Source organism: Neophocaena asiaeorientalis, unplaced genomic scaffold (genome assembly GCF_003031525.2).
Source record: "Neophocaena asiaeorientalis asiaeorientalis breed wild unplaced genomic scaffold, Neophocaena_asiaeorientalis_V1.1 scaffold384, whole genome shotgun sequence".
Taxonomy (NCBI): Eukaryota; Metazoa; Chordata; class Mammalia; order Artiodactyla; family Phocoenidae; genus Neophocaena; species Neophocaena asiaeorientalis.
Genome location: NW_020174573.1, coordinates 373,281 through 383,371, shown reverse-complemented (window position 1 = coordinate 383,371; position 10,091 = coordinate 373,281).

Below are 10,091 nucleotides of genomic sequence, written 5' to 3'. Positions count from 1 at the left end.
GCTGCTTTCCTTCACCCCAATCTGATTTTTCTTAGGTTCAAAACAGGGGCATAGGTGTACATTTTATGATTGGTTTAATATACCAAGCTATAGAGCTGCAAATCCTTGTTTTTGTGGTTAACTGAATCTCTTTACATCGTTGTCCTTGAGATATTTATTTTTAACATTTCTTATGTTATCTAATAATGTGTTGTTATAGATCCATTAAGCAGTCTAAACCTTGGTTTCACTTACCAATTTTTGTGATGAAAATACCTAAAATAAAAAAGAATCTTCAAATGCTTACAGGCAAATATGAAAAGTAATAAGTTTTCTTCCTAAGGTTTAAAGAAAATAAACAATCTACATTTGACTTGGAATTCAGCAAATTCACTTTTCTTAACAAATATAGAGAAAATAATAATAGTCAACTTTCCAATTTGAAATGTGAAATTGATGACAAATATAGCAATTCCTCTTATCTGTTCTGTTTCTATCCAAATGCTTATTTAAGGGAGGTAGATTACTTTGGTTGAAAAGAGCCCTGAACACTGACCAACAAACAATCCAAGGTATTTGTTATTTTTATGAGTTTTCTGATAGAATAGAAATTGCTGAGTTTGTAAACTATGTTCTCATTCAAGTCATTCCTACCCATGCTGAGAAGAGTGAATGATAGGGCTCTGTGGCACAATACAGATAATTTACTGGTGGTTGATATTGATCCAATAATTGCTATTTACCCAATTATCCAGCTAATATTTCTTTATTTTACCTATAAAAATGTAACTAGAAATGTGAAAGTTTTCTAATTCATTTGGTTCATGAAAATTCAGATAACTTATTCTTTTAAGTTTCCTTTTTCCACCACTTGGTTGTTTTCTGTGTATCCATCCAGAGCTTTACTGTGTAAATAAGGCATATATACATTTGTGTAAATTTGTGTTCCTTTCTTTTACACAAATAATAGCATACTATGTAAATGGTAACAGACTATGAAACTGTTTTGCATGTTGCTTCTTTCACATAATACACCTTGGACATTATACCAGTAAGTCTAGATCTGCCACATTTTAAAAGGCTGCACTGTATTGTAATCGTATGGATGTACCATTATTTAGTCAGTTCACAGTTGATAGACATTTAGGTTCTTTCCAATCTTTTATATTGCAAGCAGTGTTCAGTAACTATCCTTGCTCATACTTCTTGGTGCATATTTACACTAATACCTATAGAAAACAATCTTAAGAGTAGAATTGTTGAATGAAAGAATACTGATTTGAATAGATTTTGTCAAAATGCTTTCCAACCAAAATTTTATGAGAATACCTGATTTCCTACATTTCAGCACTTCTGTTTCTGTGTGGCTCAATTAATTGTTAAAAGTTTTTTCTTGGGTTTCCCTGGTGGTGCAGTGGTTAAGAATCTGCCGGCCAATGCAAGGGACACAGGTTTGAGCCCTGGTCCAGGAAGATCCCTCATGCTGTGGAGCAACTAAGCCCATGCACCACAACTACTGAGCCTGCGCTCTAGAGCCTGCGAGCCAAAACTACTGAAGCCCATGCGCCTAGAGCCCATGCTCCACAACAAGAGAAGCCACCACAATGAGAAGCCCGCACACCACAAGGAAGAGTAGCTCCCGCTTGCTGCAGCTAGAGAAAAACCTGCGCACAGCAACGAAGACCCAATGCAGCTAAAAATAAAATAAATTAAAAAAATTTTTTTTTCTTATACTGAGCTGCAATCTGTTTTTCTGTAATTTCCCCCATTAGTTCTAGTATGGACCTCTGGTTTCACACATAACATATTCAGTCCCTCTCCCATGTAACAAGCCTTTAAGAAGTTAAAGAGCACTATCCTGTCCTGCCCAAGTCTTTTTCCTCCAAATTTCACACTCTGTATTAGACATCTGCTTGTGGGCTATTGTATTCATCCTTTGCCCTTCCTTTGTTCTGCCTGAATCACAAAGGGGTTACCTTGTGAGGTTGTTTTCCCCAGGTTCATATGTTGGCTGACTTCTGACTGTGTTCACCAATGAGAGATAATGGCAGGAGTTTGGAAGAAGGAAAGATCTAGTTAGTATTCTAGGTATCCATCTCAAGAAATTAGGAAAAAAACAGCACATTAAACTCAATGAAAATAGATGGAAAAATCATAAAAATAAAAGCAGAATTTAATTAAATAGAAAGGAGACATACAATAGAGTAAATCCAAAAGATCAAAATTACTTCTTTGCAGAGACTAATAAAATTGATAAACTCCTTGAAAAACTGCTCAAGACAGGAAAAAAAAGAAGACAAATCACCAATATCAGGGATGAAAAGAAGAATACCACTAAGAAGCCTACAGATATTAAAAAGATAGTTTATTTTAAACTTATGATGATAAATTTCAATTTTAGATAAAATAGAAAACTTCCTTGAAAAAACACAATTTACCAAAACACACAAGAAATAGGACATTTGAATAGTATTATATGTATTAAAGAAATTGAATTTGCAGTTAAAAACTCCCTCCTCCACACACGAAAAACTCCAGTCCCAGATGACAATAAATTTTTCAAACCATTTAAGGAAGAAACAGCACCAATGTCATACAAACTCTTTCAAAGAATAGAAAATGGGAGAATGTTTACCAATTCAGTCTATGTGATCAGAATAACACAAAAAAATCTGACAAGGATATTATAAGAAAGAAAAATTACAGGCCAATATCTCTGATTAACATACATTTAAAAATTATTTTGAGATATTTTTAAATTGATTGCAGTGATATATAAAATGGATAATCATCATGGCCAGGTTAGGTTTATTCCATGAATTAAAAGGTAAAATGATATTCAAAAAAGTATTCAATTAATATATCAACATTTTGATAGCTCTAGTTTTAAGAGTACTGTCTCTTCCCATGATACATTTAACATTTTTTCCAAATACTTTAATATAAGCTTATTTAATATTGACTCCATGCTAATAATAAAAATTAACTTTTTGTAATAAATGAACAAACCAAACAAAAACAAACATGTAGATGAAGAGAACAAAATAGTGGTTACCAGAGGGGAGGGTTTGGAGAGAGGGCAAAATGGGTAAAGGGGATCAATGTATGGTGATGGATGAAAACTAAATTTTAGGTGGTGAGCATGTGGGGTATGCAGAAGTAGAAAATAAAATAAACTTTTTGTAAGGAAAAAATTATTCAATTTATTATAATTTAATTATATTGATAAAAAGCAATTGAGGGGAAATGAGAAAAGGAGGAGAAATTAGAAGAAGCTTATGACAATCTCAATGATGGATTACAGTTAAAATTTTACACCCATCTATGTTTTTAAAACCCACAAACATCTAGTAAACCAGGAATAGAAAAACACTTCCTTAACCTCATAAGTAGTATATCAAACAAAATCTTACAGCAAAGATTATATTTAGTGGTGAAATATTGAAAGCCTTCTTCCTGAGGGTGGCAATAAGACAAGAATACCGGCTATTACCACTTATATTCAACATTGTACAGGAAGTCATAACCAATGCAATAAAGCAAGAAAAATAAATAAAAGGTAAAAGAGTTGGAAATGAAAAAATATGGGCATTATTATTTGCACATGACACTTCATGTATGGAGAAAATCCAAAAACATCTACACACATATGTTATAAATAGTAAGTGAATTTTAAAAGTTTTCTGGATACAAGGTCAATATACAAAAATAATTCAATATTAGAATTGAGAAAATATGCTATCTTTTATAACAGCATCAAATACTTAAGAACAGGGGCTTCCCTGGTGGTGCGGTGGTTGAGAGCCTGCCTGCCGATGCAGGGGACACGAGTTCATGCCCCGGTCCGGGAGGATCCCACATGCTGCGAAGCAGCTGGGCCTGTGAGCCATGGCCACTGAGCCTGCAAGTCCAGAGCCTGTGCTCTGCAACGGGAGAGGCCACAACAGTGAGAGGCCCCCATACTCCCCCCAAAAAAAAAAAAAAAAAAAAACAACTTAAGAACAAATCTAACAAAATATGTGCATAAACCCTACACAGAAGTCTCTAAAACATCATTGAGAAAAATTAAGGAAAACCAAAATTAATGGAGGGATATACCATGTTCATGAATTGAAAGACTAAAAATTGTGAAGATGCCAATTAGTTGCAAACCTATAGTTTGATCCCCATGAAAACCCCAACAAGTTTTGTATAGAAACTAACAAGTTGCTTCTCAAAATTATATTGGAAATGCAACAGTCCAAGAATAGTCAAGGAAAGCAACCTCAAAGAGGATTAATAAATGAAATTGTGAGATATCAAGACCTATCAATATACTTTAACTCTTTGACTAGGATAGTATGATATTGGTGCATGCATAGGCAAAGAGAGGAATGGAATGAAATAGAGAATCATTTGTGGGTCCATGATTTATGATAATGTTTAAGTGCACTGGGGAAATAATGTTTTGCTTAAATAAATGTGTCCCTTTGATATCCATGTAAAAAAAGACCCTTATATCACAACATAAAAAGAAATAAATTCTAAGAGGATTGAAAATATAAATACGTGTGAAAGGTAAAATGATAAAACTTGTAGAATATAACATGGGAAAATATCTTCATTACCAGTTGGAGTAAGCAAAGGTTTCTGAAGCAGAACACAAAAAGCACTAGCCATAAAGGAAAATATTAATAAATTAGACTTCATCAAATTTAAGATGTCTGTTCTTCAAGAACTCTAAACGCTGCCATTTGGGGATCTGTTTGCTTTACTGCTCAGTCAGCTAATATTGAAGCTTCTGGGTCTACAAGCTCTACCAATGGACACAAAGAACAGAGAAGAGAGGTTTACAAGATTTTGAGGAAGCTGAAATGACTGTGCAGGAATAATCTGGTGAGAAGGGATCTTATGAGCATGCTCTCTGCCATATGCTAAGTCAGTTACCACACCTCTATGCACTTTTTACATTTTCCCTTATCTCTTAGGACAGTAATTATACTTTTTTTAAACTTTTCTTCTGTTCCTAGCCTTGTCTATATTTTCTCCAATTTCCCTTTTCCTGTTTTGGTCTCTGTCACAATAAAAGTTTTTAAAAATCCCATTAATATTATTTTACTAGGGTTTCAGGAGCGAAGAGTGGATAAATGTCTTTGTGTATTCTACCATTTTCAGCCTACAGTCTCCAGGTGATTTTTCGGGTACACTAAACCTGGAGAACAATAGGCTATATCCAACAATGTAATATTAACCAACCAGAGAGATTATAGAGCTGATTCTCTTTTTATGTCAAACATCTAAAACTTCCAGGATCTAAGTCTTGAGCACTGATTACTATTTGTATAGTATTTTTTTCTTGTTTCATAGCTGCAACAACTTCTCTCACCTGTCTGAGCATATTATTTATATATTTTACTGTTTTATTCTGTTTCCAGCCTTGACACTCTTTTTTCTCTCTCCATGTTTTCTGTTTAATTTGGTCTCTGTTTTTTATAGCAAGGGTCTTCCTTAAATATCTGATGATATTTGGCTTCCCATTCTTGTTGAGAATGAGACACCACAAAGCTATAAAGCTATTTTCAGATGCGCCAGGACATAAAAAGTACCTTCCATGCAGTACTCAGAAAGTGACTGAGGATATGGCCTACCAAAAAAAAGGAGTAAATTAGGAAATAAGAGGATTAAAGGAACAGGGGATTCAACACAGGATGATGGCAAAGGGAATTCCTAGAACAATAGACATGCAACCGACTTGGAATGAAACTAACCTAAAACAGAGCAGAAAGGTAAAGGGCTCCAGGAGGGAAGTCTTCTTGGATAATATGAACTGAGAAATTATTTGACATGTTTGCTTATATGGAAAAAAGTATTGAGACAGTGATGGGGTGTTTGGATAGAATTAGTAATAAGTACATAAAAATGTAAGCATATATGAGGTAATTATCAATATTTGGAGAAACAAGAAGTTGTTAGAGAAAAGAAATGTGATCACAATATACTTACTATTGGCTCAACTCTGAATGAGGTGCATATGATCATACCAATGTAAACAATGAATACTGATTTTCCCCAAACTGTGATATAACTATACTAGGAGTGTCAGGGAGGGGAAGTATAAGGGCGGAAATGGAAGGATCCTAAACCTATCAACTGTAAGAGGAAGTCAAAGGGAAATATTTAAAACTGATTAATCAAGAAATAGCAATATAAGCATATTATTTAGGAATGTGGAGGTAAATGCCAGTAAAGATAACTAAAATATATGAAAGTTGTTTCCTTTTAGGAGGAAGTTTAAGGGTTTGGGAATAGATTGGCTGGGGGACTATTATTTACTGAGGGTCTTTTAGCATTGTTTGACTTTTAAAACTATATTCACTTTCTACTTTTAATAACTTAAACAGATTCACCTGAGCAGTTAATTAAAACGCAGATTCCTGGAGATATGGATTCATTTAGCACACAGGGGTGAATCTGCATTTTAAGTAAACATCCCAATTCTGAGAAACACATCAGTGTAGCCCATTTTTGTTCTTGTTCCAAATATAACTTTTTTAAAAGGCACGTTTGGAGATTTTACATTGTTCTTCTAATTTTATAGTTGTTATCCCTTCCTTGGCTTGAACCTTCCTAATAGTATATTAATGTGTCATTTAAAGATATTTCTCCTTGAGTGTGTTTATTTTTCCATCTTTTGTATGCCTCCTTTTACAGTCTGAGCTTTTATAATCTGAGCTCATCTGAAAGCTTCTTATAACATAACATAATCTTTAGATTCACTCTCCTTTTCTGGTACTTGGGGATTATTTATAGTTATATAGTGAGATTTTCATTTCTGAGAGCTTCCCAACTTCTTAATGCAGTTTCTCATTCCGGGAAGTACTCCTTGGTGTGAGCCCTCATGGAGTCCACCATTAGCCCCACAAAGGAGGGGCTACTGGGTCACCTCAGGCCAAGCAACCAACAGGGAGGGAACTCAGCTCCACCCATCAGAAGACAAGCAGATTAAGTTTTACTGAGCTCTGCCCACCAGAGCAACACCCAGCTCTACCCACCACCAGTCCCTTCAAGCAGGAAGCTTGCACAAGCCTCTTAGATAGACTCATCCACCAGAGGGAAGACAGCAGAAGCAAGAAGAACTACAATCCTGCAGCCTGTGGAACGAAAACCACATTCACAGAAAGACAGACAAAATGAAAAGGCAGAGGACTATGTACCAGATGAAGGAACAAGATAAAACCCCAGAAAAACAGCTAAATGGAGATAGGCAACCTTCCAGAAAAAGAATTTAGAATAATAATAGTGAAGATGATCCAGGACCTGGGAAGAAGAATGGAGGCAAAGATTGAGAAGATGCAAGAAATGTTTAACAAAGACCTAGAGGAATTAAAGAACAAACACCTAGAAGAAATAAAGAACAAAAAACAGAGATGAACAATACAATAATTGAAATGAAAAATACACTAGAAGGAATAAATAGCAGAATAACTGAGGCAGAAGAATGGATAAGTGATCTGGAAGACAGAATGGTAGAATTCACTGCCACAAAACAGAATAAAGAAAAAAGAATGAAAAGAAATGAAGACAGCCTTAGAGACCTCTGGGACAACATTAAATGCACCAACATTCTCATTATAGGTGTCCCAGAAAGAGAAGCCAGAGAGAAAGGACCTCAGAAAATATTTGAAGAGATAATAGTCGAAAAGTTCCCTAACATGGGAAAGCAAATAGCTACCTAAGTCCAGGAAGTGCAGGGAGTCCCAGGCAGGATAAACCCAAGGAGAAACACACTGAGACACATAGTAATAAAATTGACAAAAATTAAAGACAAAGAAAAATTATTAAAAGCAACAAGTGAAAACGACAAATAACATACAAGAGAACTCCCATAAGGTTAACAGCTGATTTCAAGGCAGAAACTCCACAAGCCATAAGGGAGTGGCATGATATATTTAAAGTGATGAAAGGGGAAAACCTACAAACAAGATTACTCTACCCAGCAAGTATCTCATTCAGATTCAACGGAGAAATCAAAAGCTTTACAGAAAAGCAAAAGCTAAGAGAATTAAGCACCACCAAACCAGGTCTACAACAAATGCTTAAAGACCTTCTCTAAGTGGGAAACACAAGAGAAGAAAAGGACCTACGAAAACAAATCCAAAACAATTAAGAAAATGGTAATAGGAAAACACATATTGATAATTACCTTAAATGTGAATGGATTGAATGCTCCAAACAAAAGACACAGGCTTGTTGAATGGATACAAAACAAGACCCATACATATGCTGTCTACAAGAGACCCACTTGAGACCTAGGGATACATACAGACTGAAAGTGAAGGGATGGAAAAAGATTTTCCATGCAAAAGAAAATCAAAAGAACGATGGAGTAGTAATACTCATATCAGATAAAATAGAACTTAAAATAAAGAATGTTATGAGAGACAAGGAAGGACAATGCATAATGATCAAGGGATCAATCCAGGAAGAAGATAAAACAATTATAAATATATATACCCAACATAGGAGCACCTCAATACATAAGGCAACTGCTAACAGCTATAAAAGAGGAAATCGACAGTAACACAATAATAGTGGTGGACTTTAACACCTCACTTATACCAATGGACAGATCATCTAGACAGAAAGTTAATAAGGAAACACAAGTATTAAATGACACAATAGACCAGATAGATTTAACTGATATTTATAAGACATTTCATCCAAAAACAGCAGATTACACTTTCTTCTTAAGTGCACACAGAACATTCTCCAGGATAGATCACATCTTGTGTCACAAATCAAGCCTCAGTAAATTTAAGAAATTTAAAATCATATCAAGCATCTTTTCTGACCACAACACTATGAGATTAGAAATCAATTACAGGGAAAGAAACGTAAAAAACACAAACACATGGAGGCTAAACAATACGTTACTAAATAATCAAGAGATCACTGAAAAAATCAAAGAGGAAATAAAAAAATACCAAGAGACAAATGACAACAAAAGCACAATGCTCTGAAATGTATGGGATGCAGCCAAAGAAGTTCTAAGAGGGAAGTTTATAGCAATACAATCCTACCTCAAGAGACAAGAAAAATCTCAAATAAACAATCTAACCTTACACCTAAAGAAACTAAAGAAAGAAGAACAATATAACCCAAAGTTAGCAGAAGGAAGGAAATCATATAGATCAGAGCAGAAATAAATGAAATATGAACAAAGAAAACAACAGCAAAGATCAATAAAACTAAAAGCTGGTTCTTTGAGAAGATAAACAAAATTGATAAGCCTTTAGCCAGACCCATCAAATAAAGGAGGGAGAGGACACAAATAAATAAAATTAGAAGTGAAAAAGAAGTTACAATGGACACCACAGAAATACAAAGCATCATAAGAGACAACTACAAGCAACCCTATGCTTATAAAATGGACAACCTGGAAGAAATGGACAAAATCTTAAACAGGTATAAACTTCCAAGACTGAACCAGGAAGAAATAGAAAATAGGAACAGACCAATCACAAGTAATGAAATTGAAACTGTGATTTAAAATCTTCCAACAAACAGCAATCCAGGACCAGATGGTTTCACATGTGAATTCTATCAAACATTTAGAGAAGAGTTAACACCCATCCTTCTCAAACTCTTACAAAAAATTGCAGAGGAAGGAACACTCCCAAACTCATTCCATGAGGCCACCATCACCCTGATACCAAAACCAGGCAAAGATACTACAAAAAAAGAAAATTACAGACCAATAACACTGATGAATATAGAAACAAAAATCCTCAAAAAAATACTGGCAAACAGAATCCAACTACACATTAAAATGATCATATACCATGATCAAGTGGGATTTATCTAAGGGATGCAAGGATTCTTCAATATATGCAAATCAATCAATATGATACACCATATTAACAAATTGAAGAATAAAAACCATATGATCATCTCAATAGATGCAGAAAAAGCATTTGACAAAATTCAACACCACTTATGATAAAAACTTTCCAGAAACTGGGCATAGAGTGAATCTACCTCAACATAATAAAGGCCATATATGACAAACCTACAGCAAACATCATTCTCAATGGTGAAAAATTGAAAGCATTTCCACTAAGATCAGGAACAAG